We start from the raw sequence: 15,937 nt of genomic DNA on the forward strand, positions 1-15,937 counted from the left end.
CTATATGCTAGAGGTATACTCGTTTGTTTTCTACACACCCGTTCGAGCGCCGTGGCAGCTTCAGGACAATCACGTGATTTCTCTGTCTCTTGCTTCTCGAAGTAAATCAGTAGTGGTAAATGACTGCCCGCCAGTTGCCCTATTTGGATCCTACAAATATCCGTAACTACACGGATTTAGATCGGGAAAATAAGCCGAATGAACGCTAACGTTGGATATACCTTTCCGCAGTATAGGAAGTAACTGCGCCACGGCGATAGGTCGGACATTGTCATTAATAAACTAGACTGCATGCTTTCGATTGTTGTCCCGACGGTCCATGGGTTTCTTGAGGACTTCCAGTGAACGGACTGCGTTCATTATTTTGTGGTTCGGCAAATATCTCATTGTAGCAAATGTCCCTGATTTCCATTTCAAGCACTGCTATCATCTTATGCCCGAATCCACTTAATACTACCATCAAGCCCGATTTCTTTCAAAGGCGACGCGACTCCCTCGCCTGGTCCTTCTTTGGATGACTGCAGCGGTTGGGCTCTATGCAAATTTCTTGTTGATTAAAGTTTCACAAATCGCACATTGAGTGGACCACATTAATTCCCAACTGTACATTGCTAAAATACTGCTAGAGGCCAAGCTCTGCCTTCGTAAGGAAACTCCTTTATTGTAGCAATGCATTTTTGTCATTCAGGTCCCAGTATCTGGTCAACCATTCGCTGGTCTTCAACACTGCAGTTTACGTTTGGAAGACGTCTGCATTATTGACGTAGTATGTTTTTTGCCTAGGCTCTCCTTGTTTAACGTCTTCGCTAATCCTTGATACACGTTTACAGTGCTGTGACTTTCGACCACTAAACGTTGACTTTTCATACTAAATGACACTTTTCCATCTGAACTCACTTCTTGTGGGGTAAACATGGCCGATTTTCGCTCACCCGCTTCTGCTAATGGCGCGTAGTTTCAAAGCTACTTAGTTTTAACGGCACAAGCGATTCGACAACCTCATCGATAATCTTATAGATTGAGCGGCAAGAACATGCAGTTTTTTTTTTTTGTAATTATGCGACACGACAGCCATCGCGCGAATAGGGTTCAAGTTTTATAAAATGGACGCTTTAAAGTGAAATTATAAAAACGACGCTAGTTAACAAAGAATTAATTTACTAGTAAAGGACACGATAGTGTTCGTATCACTGCTTTTGGTTATAAAAGGTGTCAAGAAATACGTTATGTTTGAACGACATGTTAAGCTCTAAGTACGTTTTGTCCGTAAAGTAGCGTCCTATGTAACAAACTGTATGAGTGATGATATAATTGGCTAAAGTACGAAACTAGATTTAGCTCGAATCAGGGTTAACAAGTCCCATAGTATATTATTAGTACGATTCCATAATAGTTAATGTATTGGTAAATAACTAATTAAATTTAGTTCATCACTGTTTTTTTTCTTGTAATTTTCTGCACTTTACTACGGTTATTTTTTTCTGTAAATCAATCTATCGCTGTTCTATGATACAGTTTGTAGTATTATCTTCCAGTACATGTTCTAGTTCAAACTATGCTACGCGTATGCGAGATAAAAATACCTACATTCAGTATTCAGCATCTCTAGTTGCGTCTATCTGAAGAAGAGCCCATTCGGCAAAATCGAAAGCATAAGAATTTTCGTTGAGTAGCTTCCGTTTATAAATCATTGCTTTTGACAGGACTTAGATTAATCTTTCTCTATAAAAAGTAAATGGTGATGTAATTTACTTTGGCTTCAACGATGGGGATTATGGATATACGGGCAGGAAAAATTATACGAAAGTCTCTGAAATCGACATCAAAAGTAACATGGATCGCGTGCTGGCTAAAAGCTACTGTAAGATAATGGTCTCTAGCGAGCGGCTAAATCAATATGCTTTCCCTGATTATTCCATTCAGCTCGTAATGCACGCAAATGGAGAGTCCGAGCAACGGATAAAACTTCTCCTTGTTACGGCTGTCAACATTCAAGAATGAAGAATACGTAATACGGGCATGCTACCCAAATTCACTAAAGTTCCGTAGACGATCCAGCAAAGTTGCAATCGAAACACGGTTAATGACTGAAATTTGGCACGATCTCTCCGTTTAGAATACATTAGAATTCGAGTACCATCAGAAAAAAAATTTTGCAAAGATTATTACGCGTGATCATTGGTAGTATCTTGAGCTGGAATTTCAATACGATCCTCCTGTTCGTACAAATTGATTTGGGATTAAAGTTACGTTTGAAAAACGTGTTTTTTTTTCCATTACTTTTACCTTTTTCTAGTTGTAAATTCAATCAACTCGGTTGCCTGACTAAAAGACAACGCCGTTCAAACAAAGTGGCACAAACGACGACAAATCACGCATTATTTATAAACATACGGTATTATTTTTAGTTTCGATATGAGTGATGTTTTTAGCCGATTTCGCTTTGCGGCTGGTCTCGTGAAGACGCTTAAAAAACGAGGATTTTCTCAGACGTGGTATCGTCAACAGCAATATGCCACTCAAAGATAGCTATCGAAGATACGTTACAATTATATAACTCTATCATGGCGCTGATGTGCATATTTAGATACGTCACTTTTGGCGTCCGTAACTGTTAAGCAATCCTTCATTCCAAGCAGACCACCGGGTTACGTACTCGCAAAACATTCGGAAGAACGATACAGGCATCATAGACGCGCGTTCGCCTTATTTGGCTCTTTTGGTAGTGACTAGAATACAAACGGTATGGCCAGCATCCTCTCGACCGTTTCGAATAGGATCATCAAAAAGATGGGCTAAGAAACAAATTTCCAAATTTGAATTTAAAATAGCAAATAAATTTTAACGATGAACTATGCATTAGTGCACAAACGGAAAGCCTCGCTACCAGCAGGTTTTAGCCATTAGCCGGTTATATTTTTTTGAGGTAAATAATGTTTCGAATTGGACCAAACAGTAGTAACTTATATTTTCCCGTGTGTCAAGTCTGTTGCCTCGTAAATCGTCGTTTTGGCATATAGTCCGTGTGTATTCGACTCATATGACGTCTTGCTTAGCTCGTGACTGTATAGGTTCAAAGAGGAGCAGAAAAAAAAAACGATATTACTTAGCATATACACCCACCACTAGTCATACGATATGAAAACAGTAAAAAATTTTTAAAAAGATGAACGTAGTATAAGAGACAGGTACGGTAAAATTTCACAGCTTGACCAAAATTCACGTCGTGTTCATGTTACCAGACATTAATCAACCATGCGTCGTTAGATTAGGTTGATTCTTAGAGCATTTCTCATATTTCTGTGCGCGGTCCGGCTCCCAAAGCCTTTTTACTGTTCCAATAGCTTTGAAGGTTGACAGTCATCAAAATGTTTACAATGAGCTTCGCATGGTGACCTCAAGTCGCCCTCGCAAGGCGACCACTATATTGGGACGAACAAACTCAGCGTGAAGCCGGCACTGTATGATCTCGAAGGTTCCTTTGTGTCAATGTTTCAAGCGATCTTGACACTCTACGAGCAGGTTAGGGTTGGGCTGATGCCCCCGTCGTTCACCTGGCTAATCATATAGACCTGCCGGACCTGCTGGCGACAGCCGTGAGCAAGCGCGCCGTTTAGGGTTAACTTTCATCACTCTGAAGCTCATTTGGAACGCCAGAGGCAGACAAAGAGAACAAAAACATCACGTTTTTCAAGATCGTATCTCGTGTTGCCGTTCGTTTTCATCCTGTGTTCGGGTAGTTAGCTCTGAGTGGCGCTGGGCGTCGAACGGCGAGACTTTTTTTCTTTTGCTTGTCCAGTGTTTCTCGCAAGGTGGTTTACTTGATGTGGCTGAGTCCCTTGGGTCCTCCTGAAGTTTCCCGTTGTGGTCATCGCCGTTATCATCTCATGTGATCTCTTTCTCTTCTCGCTGGCACCCATTCACGTCAACTGATCACCAGTCTCTGACTGACGGTGATGACCTGACCACAAGAAGGGATCGCCTCAAAGGACTTCAGAGTTTTACCGTATTCGCGACAACGCAACAGACTGATAGGCCGGATGACGACTGAATGCTATGAATGAGTGCAGTTAAACGATCAATCATCGAGCAACAAGGAGGTACACATTGTTGTGCTATCTATAGAACGTTCACAATTCAACAAATGCATAGAAGATTTAAGAAGCTCGTTGAGCTACATAGAAAATACTCTTAGCTTTTACGGAACAGGAATCGATGATGATGATGATGAGAAGACATATGTCCATGTATCAGTTTTACTGTTTTACACGTACATAACGGGAGCCTTGTACAGCGCACTTACACGTATGCCACATAGTTACTAACTACTAGTTGAAGCGATAGGGGGGACACTTAAGGATCAACTGAAACGGGGAATAAGCGATCACCTGCTCTTCAGTTTGCCCTTGAACTTGCAAGCAAATCAGTTTTATGCCACCCATCTTCATTCTAATCACAAATAGACTAAGTAACATCCGTTACTTAAGCAATATTTTTTAGCGTATCGAAGTAATGTGGCGGTTCTATTAGAAGTAGAAATGTATTGAATTACTGTGTCCTTGTCCTGAAATGTACCGTAGCAACATAAAATTTAAATGATGTGTGCCTCGTAGTCACTCTTTTCTAATGGAAACGTCGCGCTCCTCACCGTGTTCGCTACCAGTGTGCCGCGCCTGGAGGATATGTGCATAGCTGCAATTGAATACAAATCCTAAACTAAATCTGATATAATAAATGTCTGCGGCCACATCTAAGGCCCGTGGGATTATGAAATTGAACAACTTGAGCAAAAATTATTACTTTCTTCCTTCTGTCCGCACCATTGAAGTCCCGAATAGTATAGGGCCTAAGACATAGCGATGACGAGGTTCTCTGTTGATTTCCAGGCACAGCAGAACATACCTCAATTAAATATATTCCAGTATACCGTCAAGTTTAACGAAGATAGCTATATATATACATAGGCAAAAATAAAATCATTTAGCTTATTTAAATCTGCAATAATTGTTCCTTATATATTCAGACGATGCTCAATATAAGCTTAAAGTGAATACGATCTATATAATATATACGATATTTATTATATATATATATATATACATGAACCTTAATTCAGTGTTCTACAGGTTCAAGTTGATCGAGTGAGGTCGTCGAAATGCATGTCCTAACGCTGAGCCGACGGTCAATTTCGTGTCTCTGAAATAGCGATTTTGATTAAATCGCTAATTTGCCTTTAGCTAATCAGACAGACTGTGACGAGATGTCACAGTTTTTCATTAGCCATACCAATGACACGGACAAGCGAATTGCGGTTGTAATTATCGCTTCTTGCTCTTCCCAACGATTTACTGCGTTTCAACTTTTCCTTTTGTTACCGTCAACTTTGAACAGCTGTCCAAGTTACGCCCCTTAGAAGACATGAACACTGTAATTTAGATTAGAAATGGGCGGGAATGGTCCATCGGATGTGAGGAAATATTACCAATGTAAATAGAATGTTAAACCGAACGTTTACTTGAGCCTGTACAGATAAATCTAAGGCTATGTCCTATTAAGCTCGGTTATTACGGATTAGTCACGGTACCTTTACGCTGTAGATAGAAAACTTCTACACCGATTTTACGACAAAATTTACCCCGAAAAATTGATAACAGATCTCAAAATGATAGGTATAAACATACTGGATAAATTCTGTCTATTAAAAGAAGGTATGTCTATCGATGTAACGCAAAAACGTGACGGCAAGCTTACTCGTTCAATATTTGAGTGTCCTGGAATAAACGAATATCATCATCAACCAGTTCCTATAAATTTATCATTTTCATGCTTGTTGTATAAGTGATAAAACGAGAGCCACACGTTTCCGTTGTGGGAACCTGCTGAAATATGTTCGAAAAATTATATAGCAGTATATGGGAATAGCGAGTTACATTAGTGTCATTTCTGCAAATTGGAAGAACCTATGGATGTCTTTGCATTAAGGCTGTCTTTTTTCTATTTACGATATACATTTGTTCCGTATAGCTTATTTGCAATCGTTGAAGAAAAACCTAACGAAGGCCTAAAACGCAGCTGGCTAAATAGACCTACGTTAAAACATTTCGATCGTTCGAAATTCTGTTATCAGTACTACAGCTGCGCTTCCTTTACGGCGGGGAGCACTTCCTTTTAACCTAATACACGCGCAGTAAACTGCATCTCTTTAGGGAATCCGAGACATTCGATTGAAATAGATAACCATGAACCTTTCATCGGCAGCCATAGGCCCTGGGTACTGTGCTGTGTACTGATAGGCGCTATTGCATTGCCGTCAATAACGCCGAAGTCTGTATTTAGGTCAGATCAGGTACTCTCTGTGCTGTTCGTTTTCATGATATTGCCATAGAGCGGGCGGAGACCGTACTTATCGAATGGATACGCAACGTAGTGTTTTTACTCGCATAGGTCACCGCACTATTTTATGTATACATATGCTATTCAATTTCCGTATAAAGATATCTTTACGATCGGAGAGTTCCTTGCTGTTAGTTAGTTAGTTAGTTAGTTAGTTAAAAGAGCTCCGATATATCGCAATGTTGAAATTATCACGGTTTTGCTACTGAGTCAAGGAATTGATAAATGCACGCTTTTCATCGAAATTCTAAGGTAAATATATGCTATCTACACAAGTCGCGATCATGCTCGATAGATACAACTGGATCGTACGGTTCGCGTTCTCTCTGTTTCCAAACGACAATGTCTTCTATAGTTAAGATTTCACTTGTAGTATTAGCTACAACTACGAATGATGAGAAAGATTCAATGCAAGCTTGACTTCGGTCGTTTTCCAATCTTCTACTTCCTTGATTCGTCGTTCGGCCAACCTCTCCTTCGAGAGTTGGCCGCCGCCGTTGTTGCGATGATCGATGTTATCTAAAGCCTACAGTAATGCAGGCGACACCAGCGACAGAATGCACAAAGGTCATTCTTGTCTTCAGCAAACTGTAGGCCGCAAGCTCTTCTTTGACGTCCTCGATTGTCAAACGATACATAATGAACGGAAGAACCCATGAGAAGTTCTTGTCTATTGTATGGGACTTCATTCGAATGAACCGACCACGAACAGCTAGATCAGACCTTGTCGTGTGAGAACAAAAGAGAGAAGGGAAGACAAATTAATACGCTTTTTCCTGCGCGACAGCGTTTGCTATACTTGATCGGACAGGTTGGCGCAACCAATACGAAGAGAATACACACAGTAGCTGACGCGCGACACTTGTGACAGTACGGGAATAAAGAACGTGATACGACTGTGGAACAACACCAGCGACAACAAACAGCTTATTATTCAGAAGACGGTGGCCGCGGCATGAAGACCTTCGTTGTCTATACGCTAACTCCACCTTGATCCTGTGTCGCTGAACGATACTCCATATATAGAATCTTAGAAAATAATTAAGCTCAACGAGATGTTCACGTAACTTATGTATAACGTACGTGGCAACGTTTAAACTTAACTATTCGATCACGTTGTACAACAGTGCTTGGTTGAGGAGGAATTGATTTTTTTGTACTATCGCAGAAGCAAAGATGACCGATAGGCTATTGAGCGTGAAGACACCCCCCTTAGACATTTAGCTGAACGCTTTCCAGCAATGCAAGCATCGACTATTGAACAAATGACCATAGGAAACTAATAAATGGAAAAGACAGCATTGCATATCCTTCTCAAAATCATTTCTTGTGTCGACCGTGCATCCTTTCAACATCATACCCATAATAGAGTCCTGTCATGATCGCTGTGTGCCAACTTCGAAAGCTAACTTCGTTCGCGTCGTCTGCTAAGCTGCCAGCGGGATACCGTCTAGTTCAATGCCGAGCCATATCAGCCAGCCCCTGTCATATCCTGTTTGTCTGTTTAAGTGGTTAATGCAATTCTCCATACCTTAAACAAAGCGGTATAACAGCAAACAGATAAGGGTATATATATATATATATATGTTCTTATCTGTACGCTTTGTTTTTGCGGCTATTTTGTTTAAGGTATGTATGTATTACATCTGCCGCGTTGTTAAGTAGTATCTCTCGTAGGGCGCCGTTCAGAAAAACCAAACAACGAGAAGAAAACGATTCTCGCCAATGTGTCCCGAGGGAAATGTCCTGTTCAAAAAAACGGGCCTATTTTTACTTTGTGTTTGATTTTCTAGCGTGTTTGAAGTCATTAAGTTATGCAGGTATTTGGCTAGTATATTTATAGTATGTTTGGCTAGTATCGCAAGCGGGGTCGTATTTTTTGTATTCTAGGAATCTGCCTATATTTTTTTTGATGTTACCTTAAAGCACAAGCCGTTTGATTCTATGATGTTCTATGATATGAAGCGAACACTAAGCTGCCTTCAGCTGAATAGAATATGACGAAAAACATGGACCACAGGAACACGTTTGGCCCTCACCATTAACGCTCCCGCTAATGTATTTCCTATTCTAATTTTGGCAAATGTAGATATCTCATAAATTCAACGAATAGCATTCAGTGAAAGCTTGCAGGCCTTTTCCTAATAAGTGAATCTTCCTACGTGAAAGGGCATGCAGGAGGATTATCTGGTCTTTATAGATTATTGTTTATGGTATCTGCGGCTTCTATTCTGTGTACGGAAAGTATCACGCAGTTATAGCCCAACTATTCGGGTTACGTATCAATAGATTGTCACTACCATCGATATACCAATGGGCGTTGAATCACCAACCTAGCCATTGTCTCACTAGGACTCGGATGAGTATGGTGTCAGTATCAGACGCGCTACTTTGTTAAGGCTGTGGAATCGTGCCACTCTCCCTCTGGCGTTGAGTTACCACTAACTGATTGGTGTTGTACTTGGCAGTTGGTACACTTTCTTTTGCCGTGAGGTTTATGCAGGATCACGAAACTTCTGTTTATACCGCAGTAACCCTGCAGTGTACCGTTGTGCAGTGGCTGACAGCACACTGCGTGTTCCGAACACAATAATCGGTCTGCTATCGAAAAGCACAGAAGCGGATAGAATACTGGCCCGTCTCCTCTAGCAGCTTCGTAGACGGAGCCTGGTCAGATGTCCTGCGTTTAGGACGCTTGGGTGTTACCACATATTACATTCCTTTAACTAGCTTAGCGGAGTGTATCGAAGACGTATTATGACAGCAGCACCCTGACGCGATCCTGACTGATCTGAAAGCGACATTTTGTCCAACGTTCTCTTGCTATAATCTGTACGAGGATACCAATCTACATTTCCTCTACCTCCGTATGTAGCGTCGACGATAGTAGAATGAGCTGGGCGGTAATAGCGCTATTGCGGGCTCTCGTTGCTGACACTGTTTCGTACGTGCAGTTAGTATCGTTGATAAATCGTGCTGGAGCTCCTAGATTTATAGCGCGACGCGTCTCATAAAATCTGTCTTCTATCAATATATCGCTACTATGCACCTTAATAGAGTGAATTTATTATGAGAAGTGAAGAAGTGCTTTTAACCACTGTGATGTAGCACGAAGTTAAGATAGGGACATTTGGGAACAAGGTACCGTGAAAGCTATCGTTTGATAAGACACTACAAACTATACTATATTGTAAGCTATTTGTAAGCACAATAAGCTAAGTCATGTTAAAGGTTCTCGTTGTACAATGATTTCGTAGACAAATTATAGATAAATAGATAATTAACGGGTACCATACATCGGTTCTAGCATATCCAATATATTTTCGAGCTATTAGAAAATATCTAATTATCTACCAACTTCAGCGCGACGTTATAGCATTGTCTACTGCAGTTTTTTTTTTCCACTAAGTGTAAGAACGCCTGTATAGGTTTACCACCCGATATAAAAAATAACTTACGGGATTTCCTATTTTGGTGCAACATAGAGCCAATGTACGACTTTGATATTTTTACTACACGTGTGTTCTACAGGTAAGTTGATTTTTCCAAAGATGGCTAATTGGCAGGTATTGATAAATCGATTGACTTGTGCCGAAAGACGCATCCAGTGACAATTGCGCTGTTTCACTATGGGGAAATCGTCAATTTGGGTGAAGACTGTTGAAGCGCGCTTGTTTCATATAGATCAATGTATTACCCACGACGTCTGCTGGGCTATAATAATAGCGGTAACAGCAGTCAGCACTTGCTCACCCGAATATCGACCAAACCATGGTAAAATAACAAGAGATGATTCCTTAATTGCAGGATGTTATAGTCTCTTCTAATTGTTCTAATAGAAGATAGTTATTATTGAATAATCTACGCGAGTCACTGACGAACAGTACATCGAGTGATGTCAAAATGAAGCATCGATATTACAAGTGATGTCAGATCGGAACAGCTACTTCAAAGAAGATACTATAGATCGAGACCGTATTGAACCAACTATTGCACTCTCTTATGTTGGCAGGCTAACTTAAGCCTGACCAACATGGTGGGCACCGGAACACACAGTTCTCGAACTAAACCTTGAAATGTCTCTCTATAATTATATTTGCCGCCATATAACGTTTTGCTGATTGGCTGTCTGATTCTAAAAGTAGTATTTTGCCTTTTCTTGCTCTAAATGATGATTGTAGTCATGTCTAGCTGCGCCATTATCAAATATTCAAACCCGTCAACATAAGCTGCTACGGTAGCCATATCGCTTGATGCTACTTCAGCAGGAGTGCATCCGCTACGATGATCAATGTCAAAGATCTGAATGCTGTCGGTATAATGTGTCGGCCTATGTCGGTGAAGGTAGCCGACATAGGCCCCGCGCGATACTTCATTAATCTGATCTGGTGTTTTTTTTTTTGCAGTCGGAGAATCGATACTATAGCGACGTGACACCTAAGTACCGATTAAGGTTTAGATAGAGCGCGAGCGATAGCTAACGCACAGAACTAACAACGGAACGGGAAAGTCAAAGATCTCTTCCTTTTCATTGAACATATCAGGATGCAAGCAATGGCTGATCTATAAACTGACGACCGATCTGATGTGAAGACATACAGGACCTCGGCTACTGTTGTCATCAAAAACAAGTTGGCACGATGCCTACTCTATGTCGATTATACATATATGGTAAAAAAAAATGCGACAGCTAGAACGAAAAAGGGGCGAATTCTAATTAACTATTTGACCAAACAGCGGGACTCGTTACATTCGGAGACACTTTTGGACGCGCGTTTGTATTGTTGTATGAAGTCTAAATGAGAATGTTATTACTTTATTTATAAGTATCAACGACCTGTCTATTTGTTCAGTACACTTATGTCAAGTATGTATAGTTAATTCAAGCAATTGGCTCTATTATGTTCTTCACTAGGCAAAAAACAACTTTCCTAACTTTAACAAATCTATTGAAATTTTTTAATCACAACAATATTCTAGTAGATAGACTATGTTATATCTTCATATGGATGAATTTTCTACACAGAGCCGATTTTTTAAGCCGCTCATAAGAGGAACGTTATAAACGTGTCAATGGCTGAGCAAACATGCAAAAAGAGTAGTTGCTCGTCGTAGTACTGGCAGACCAATTAGCAGCAGCTTATATTCAGATCTCTTATAAGCATAAATTGGAATCAAATTGTCAACAGAAAACGGTTCCGACTTTACACCTGATTCTAATCGTATGGCGCCTCAATCGCCGCCTGTTTTGCCACCATTGCCATATACTCAATTCGTGTTGATGTTTAGATCTGTCATTTTTTTTTTGATCCAATCGTCAGTACAGTTTGCAAATAGTAGCACCACTTCGTTCGTCTCGTCTCTTCTCTTACCCGCTGTCTTTATCTTGGGGTCAAGTTAAGTTGTAATCAACTTAGGGGACACAAGCCCCCCTCTGAGCACGGTACCTAAGTCGACGTCAACGATCACTAGTATACGACCGGCCTAACGGCAACCGACAACTGAGGACCAACCGCAGTTGAAACCAGCAGACAAAAATTCTCGTCTGGCGTCGCGTCTGTATGTTCTTTTCCGTTCGTTTCGTATCTTTTTCGCTCTATCTCAGTTATCGCCGTCTCGTACTTGTGCAACTGGCGTGCCTCAGATTTCTGACTACTGATGCTGCCGCGGTACTTGTTACGTTCCTGTTAAATCGGACTTTGTTTTCCTGCCAGTGATTCACTTCTGCAGGCTCGCCCTCCGTAGCCACGGCCTTTAGCACTGACTACGTAGGGATTCTACGCCTCTCCTACATGGCTCTGTATTCTATCTTCAGTGCCATTGCTTTCTCTATCCACGTCTCCCCCTGCCGCCGTCTGTACTTTTGCGAGGTATACTGGTTCTTTTGTAAATGATATTACACAGTATCCGTCACCGTGACTGGTGCTGCCACCGCCGCTACAGCTGGGTAGCAGATCAGTTCTGATCAAACGGTAGAATTGTGTTTTTCGTTGTATTGAAGGCGGTCGTGCTGGTCCGACAGGGCAGCATGATTTGTACCGTCGCCGTCGCCGTCGCCGTCGCCGTCGGGCTATATTTCTGTTTGTTTGTTCAAGAATCCGGTTCATGCAGACTATTCGCTGACTTCGAATCACCCTCAAACGAAACAAAAAATAGGGGGTCGCCTTTAAAGCATTAGCCCAAGAGGGGAAGCGGCCAAAGCACGAAGAGAAAGCGACTCAATATTCTTATGACTGGCTCAACAACAAACTGAAACGCTTTGTCTGGCAGATAGAAAAGCCGTCATCACAGCTATAGCACAAAGATGCGAAACCAGATTAGTAAGAAGGAGCAGCGAATGGCTGTCGAAGGCGATTAAAAGGGAAAATCAGACAGGAAAGGCGAGGAACGGAGGAAAAATAGTGAAATTTTCAGGGGTGCTGGCGACAAAGCGTTTGCCCAAAAACAGCCATGACCTGTTGAAAAAAGCTGTGAGGTCAGCAAAGGGATTTAGAGCGGGAATTCGGTTTGGTAAATAATCATATAATACTCGACGATGGTTCTAAGCAAAGCAAGCTTGGGCAAAGCAAGCGTGTAAAAGAATAGAAAATATTGATCATGCTAATGAAAACAAGAAAAACTCATTCTGTCATATTTCATTGTAGGATTTTTACCTGATCGCGTTTCGACACTGTATGAAGAGCAGTAGTCCCATCGAGAACTTCTACATTAATTGGCCGTTTTAGTCTACCTAAGTCAGAGAAAAGGTCTGATATAGACTACTTTTGAGAACAACCCACACGTTTGGTAGCATCATTCATTCAAAAACAGAATAAATGAATATCGGTGATTTAGCGTCCGTAAAATAAGCTCACGTGAGAGCTTCAACAAAAAACTAATCAAAACTCCTCGTCATCGTTATCTTCAGTTAAGAACAATTCTGAACAGATGGGCGATTCAGATAAGTTCTTCCGTTGACGTTTTTGTTTCGTACAAACATTTAATTACTAACAGGACACGGCATTGCATGTTGCATCATCCGAATGGGGTTTAGCTGAACTTTTACGTGCAAATTATATACTTAGTAAAAGGAACACCGGATAATATAAGAACCATTCATGTTAAATTTGAATGTACATGATAAATTTGTGGATGAGCCAGGAGCAGTAGTGGACATCAAAAAAAAAACATAGCGCAAATCTCTCTAATGCGAATGAGATCGTGAACGTCTTTCTGTAGTTGAAATTTATTGTTAATTTTTCCTAAAATATAATTACGGACATGCATGTGTCAAAGGTGTCGGCATTTTGACAGAGTTAGCAATATATTTATTTTTTTGCCTACTACATATTTCTCTATTTGGTTTACTTAGATCGGCTCCTGAGCAATAGGATACAGAAGTACTGCCTGGGAAACACTTTAAATTAGTTCGTACCCAAAGGGGATGTTATGTATTTAAGCACTGAGTGTTCCTAAGGGTAAAGACTTATAGATGAGCCGCTCGTATTAGTTTTGGTAAAAGCTGTTTGATGTCGCGTGTTCTATAACCGATATATATGGCTTAAACTAGCTACGTTTTCTTACATCTCGATATTACATTTCGCAGATCAGGACAACCTAGAATATTATTTCGAATATTTCTAGGCTAGGACGATAAAACTCATACGCGAAAATAATATAAACCTCATCGATCAGTGTGGTTTAACAGAGCTCGCCGTTAAAACGTCTACGAGTGCCAAGACGAACAGTAGACGCAATGAGATAACTGCAACTGCAATCTTTCCCACAGAGATAAGAACTGTCATACACTTAACTAGTGCCAAAGTTGTTCCTGAGCTTAAGAATGACTAGAACCATCAAGCAGCGTTATGACGATGTACGAAAATCTTTTAGAATCCTCTAAAAGACACCATGGTGATATCATGGCACAAAGGTTGACACTACGTGCGCTCTCATGTCAGAAACAAACCTCGAAGGCAAAAATTAAGCCGAAGATTTGAAAACCGCTATTTATCAGTAACCCTAAATAGCATAGGAATGTAAAATAAAATCACAAAATTACCCATTAGAGTCTAACCTACAGTTATCCTTTGAAGCTCATCGATTTCAATAGTGAAGTTTATGATTGATTCAACTTTCAGCGCCTAAGTTTTTATGCAAAGGTATTATACAAAAAAAAAAAAGAAAAAACTCGTTTGGCAATAACAACATGTGTCTATGCCAGGTTAATCTGAGAAATTCGTCCAACATGAGCGGACACCTGGATACATCCTCGAAGACGCACCACATGACGGCGATAACGTTGGTAGCCTATGGGGTCCTGACAGGAGCACACCCAAATAAGGTAACTACGCACAAGGTAAGCCTAAGAATAAATAACTCCGGACGATGCTGTCATCTCCGCCTTCATTGACTTGCCATTGCTATAGTAATTTTAAATTATCGGCGAAAACATAAGCAGGGTACAACAGCGACGTGACATGCGAGTTTGCTATAATTGGTCCCTTTAACCGATCACCCTAAATGTCAGCATAATCGCGGAATACAGGAGGCTTTAACGGGACCGACATGCCATACCAAGGATCGGGTCAATTGGAAGTGGTCTTCTGCTCATAACTCTACTAACAGGTAGGTAGCACAGATGCCCAGATTGCCATTCGGTTGAATTTTGGCAGGAGACATGGCTGAGTTGTGGCAAGTGGATGGAATGAATGTCCGACCTTCAAACAAGGTTACTGCTGCTGCTAACTGCTAGAAAGCCCTTTGTAAGATACCGTCTTGCGCAAAGAGAATAGTAAAGTATTCTTCAAAAACGGAGAACTAACACACGCTTCTAGTTGACTTGCAGGCCAATAATTCTAGCGGAGATCTGACGTCTGAAGTTCTGCAAATTTTTAAAAAGTGGGCTGCTCCAAGATCGGCTGCAGCTAGCGAAACCTCACGAGCGAATCTGTTACAAAATGGGTAATACAGAAATTACATAATTTCTAATTGCTTGATTTTCAGTCAAACGATACCGTTTCAAAGAATGAAACGACTTCCACGGACTCCACTGTTTATCAACGAGCGCATTGTAGCTCCACGTATTAATCCGATACCACAATTATTCAGTAATCGGACAGCCAATAAGCTATTAACGCTGACACTGACCCTTAACAAAAATGGCAGACACATGTGTTTCTAACATTCGATAAATTCAGATGATAATAAATCACAGAATTATTCACGCCATAAGCGAGAGTCAGATTTGACCAGGTAGAACGATCTTCAGACTTGAAATAATCAGAACTGGCACAAGTCATTATGACCACATCCTAACTACCCCTAATGGGGTAGACCGTCGTAAAAACGCAACACGTACCATCATCTATACGACACACAAAAGCCAAAATGAAGTATGCGCTAGCTAATTTCAGTTTATATGGATTTATTTGAACCATCAGGTGGTTTTTAAGCAGAAAAGCACAGTAACACGTTGTGATGAGGTTTGGATGGACCGTGGTATTCCTTGACATCCTACATAAACGTTGTGTTTATATCGTGACGCTGTACACGTTATAATATA

At 40.8% G+C, this 15,937-nt stretch overlaps 1 long non-coding RNA gene across 2 annotated transcripts in view; it reads right to left on the reverse strand.

The window, feature by feature from the left end:
- Positions 1 to 921, reverse strand: part of LOC111253541 (uncharacterized) — a 98,010-nt gene extending 97,089 nt beyond the window's left edge. For both annotated transcript variants that reach the window (XR_002674713.2, XR_002670205.2), the window contains exon 1: positions 39 to 921. This is a non-coding gene — a long non-coding RNA (uncharacterized LOC111253541). The remainder of the gene's footprint in view (positions 1 to 38) is intronic.
- Between the last annotated feature and the right edge of the window lie 15,016 nt (positions 922 to 15,937).

This window comes from Varroa destructor, unplaced genomic scaffold (genome assembly GCF_002443255.2).
Source record: "Varroa destructor unplaced genomic scaffold, Vdes_3.0 BEIS01000001.1, whole genome shotgun sequence".
In the NCBI taxonomy this organism is placed as follows: Eukaryota; Metazoa; Arthropoda; class Arachnida; order Mesostigmata; family Varroidae; genus Varroa; species Varroa destructor.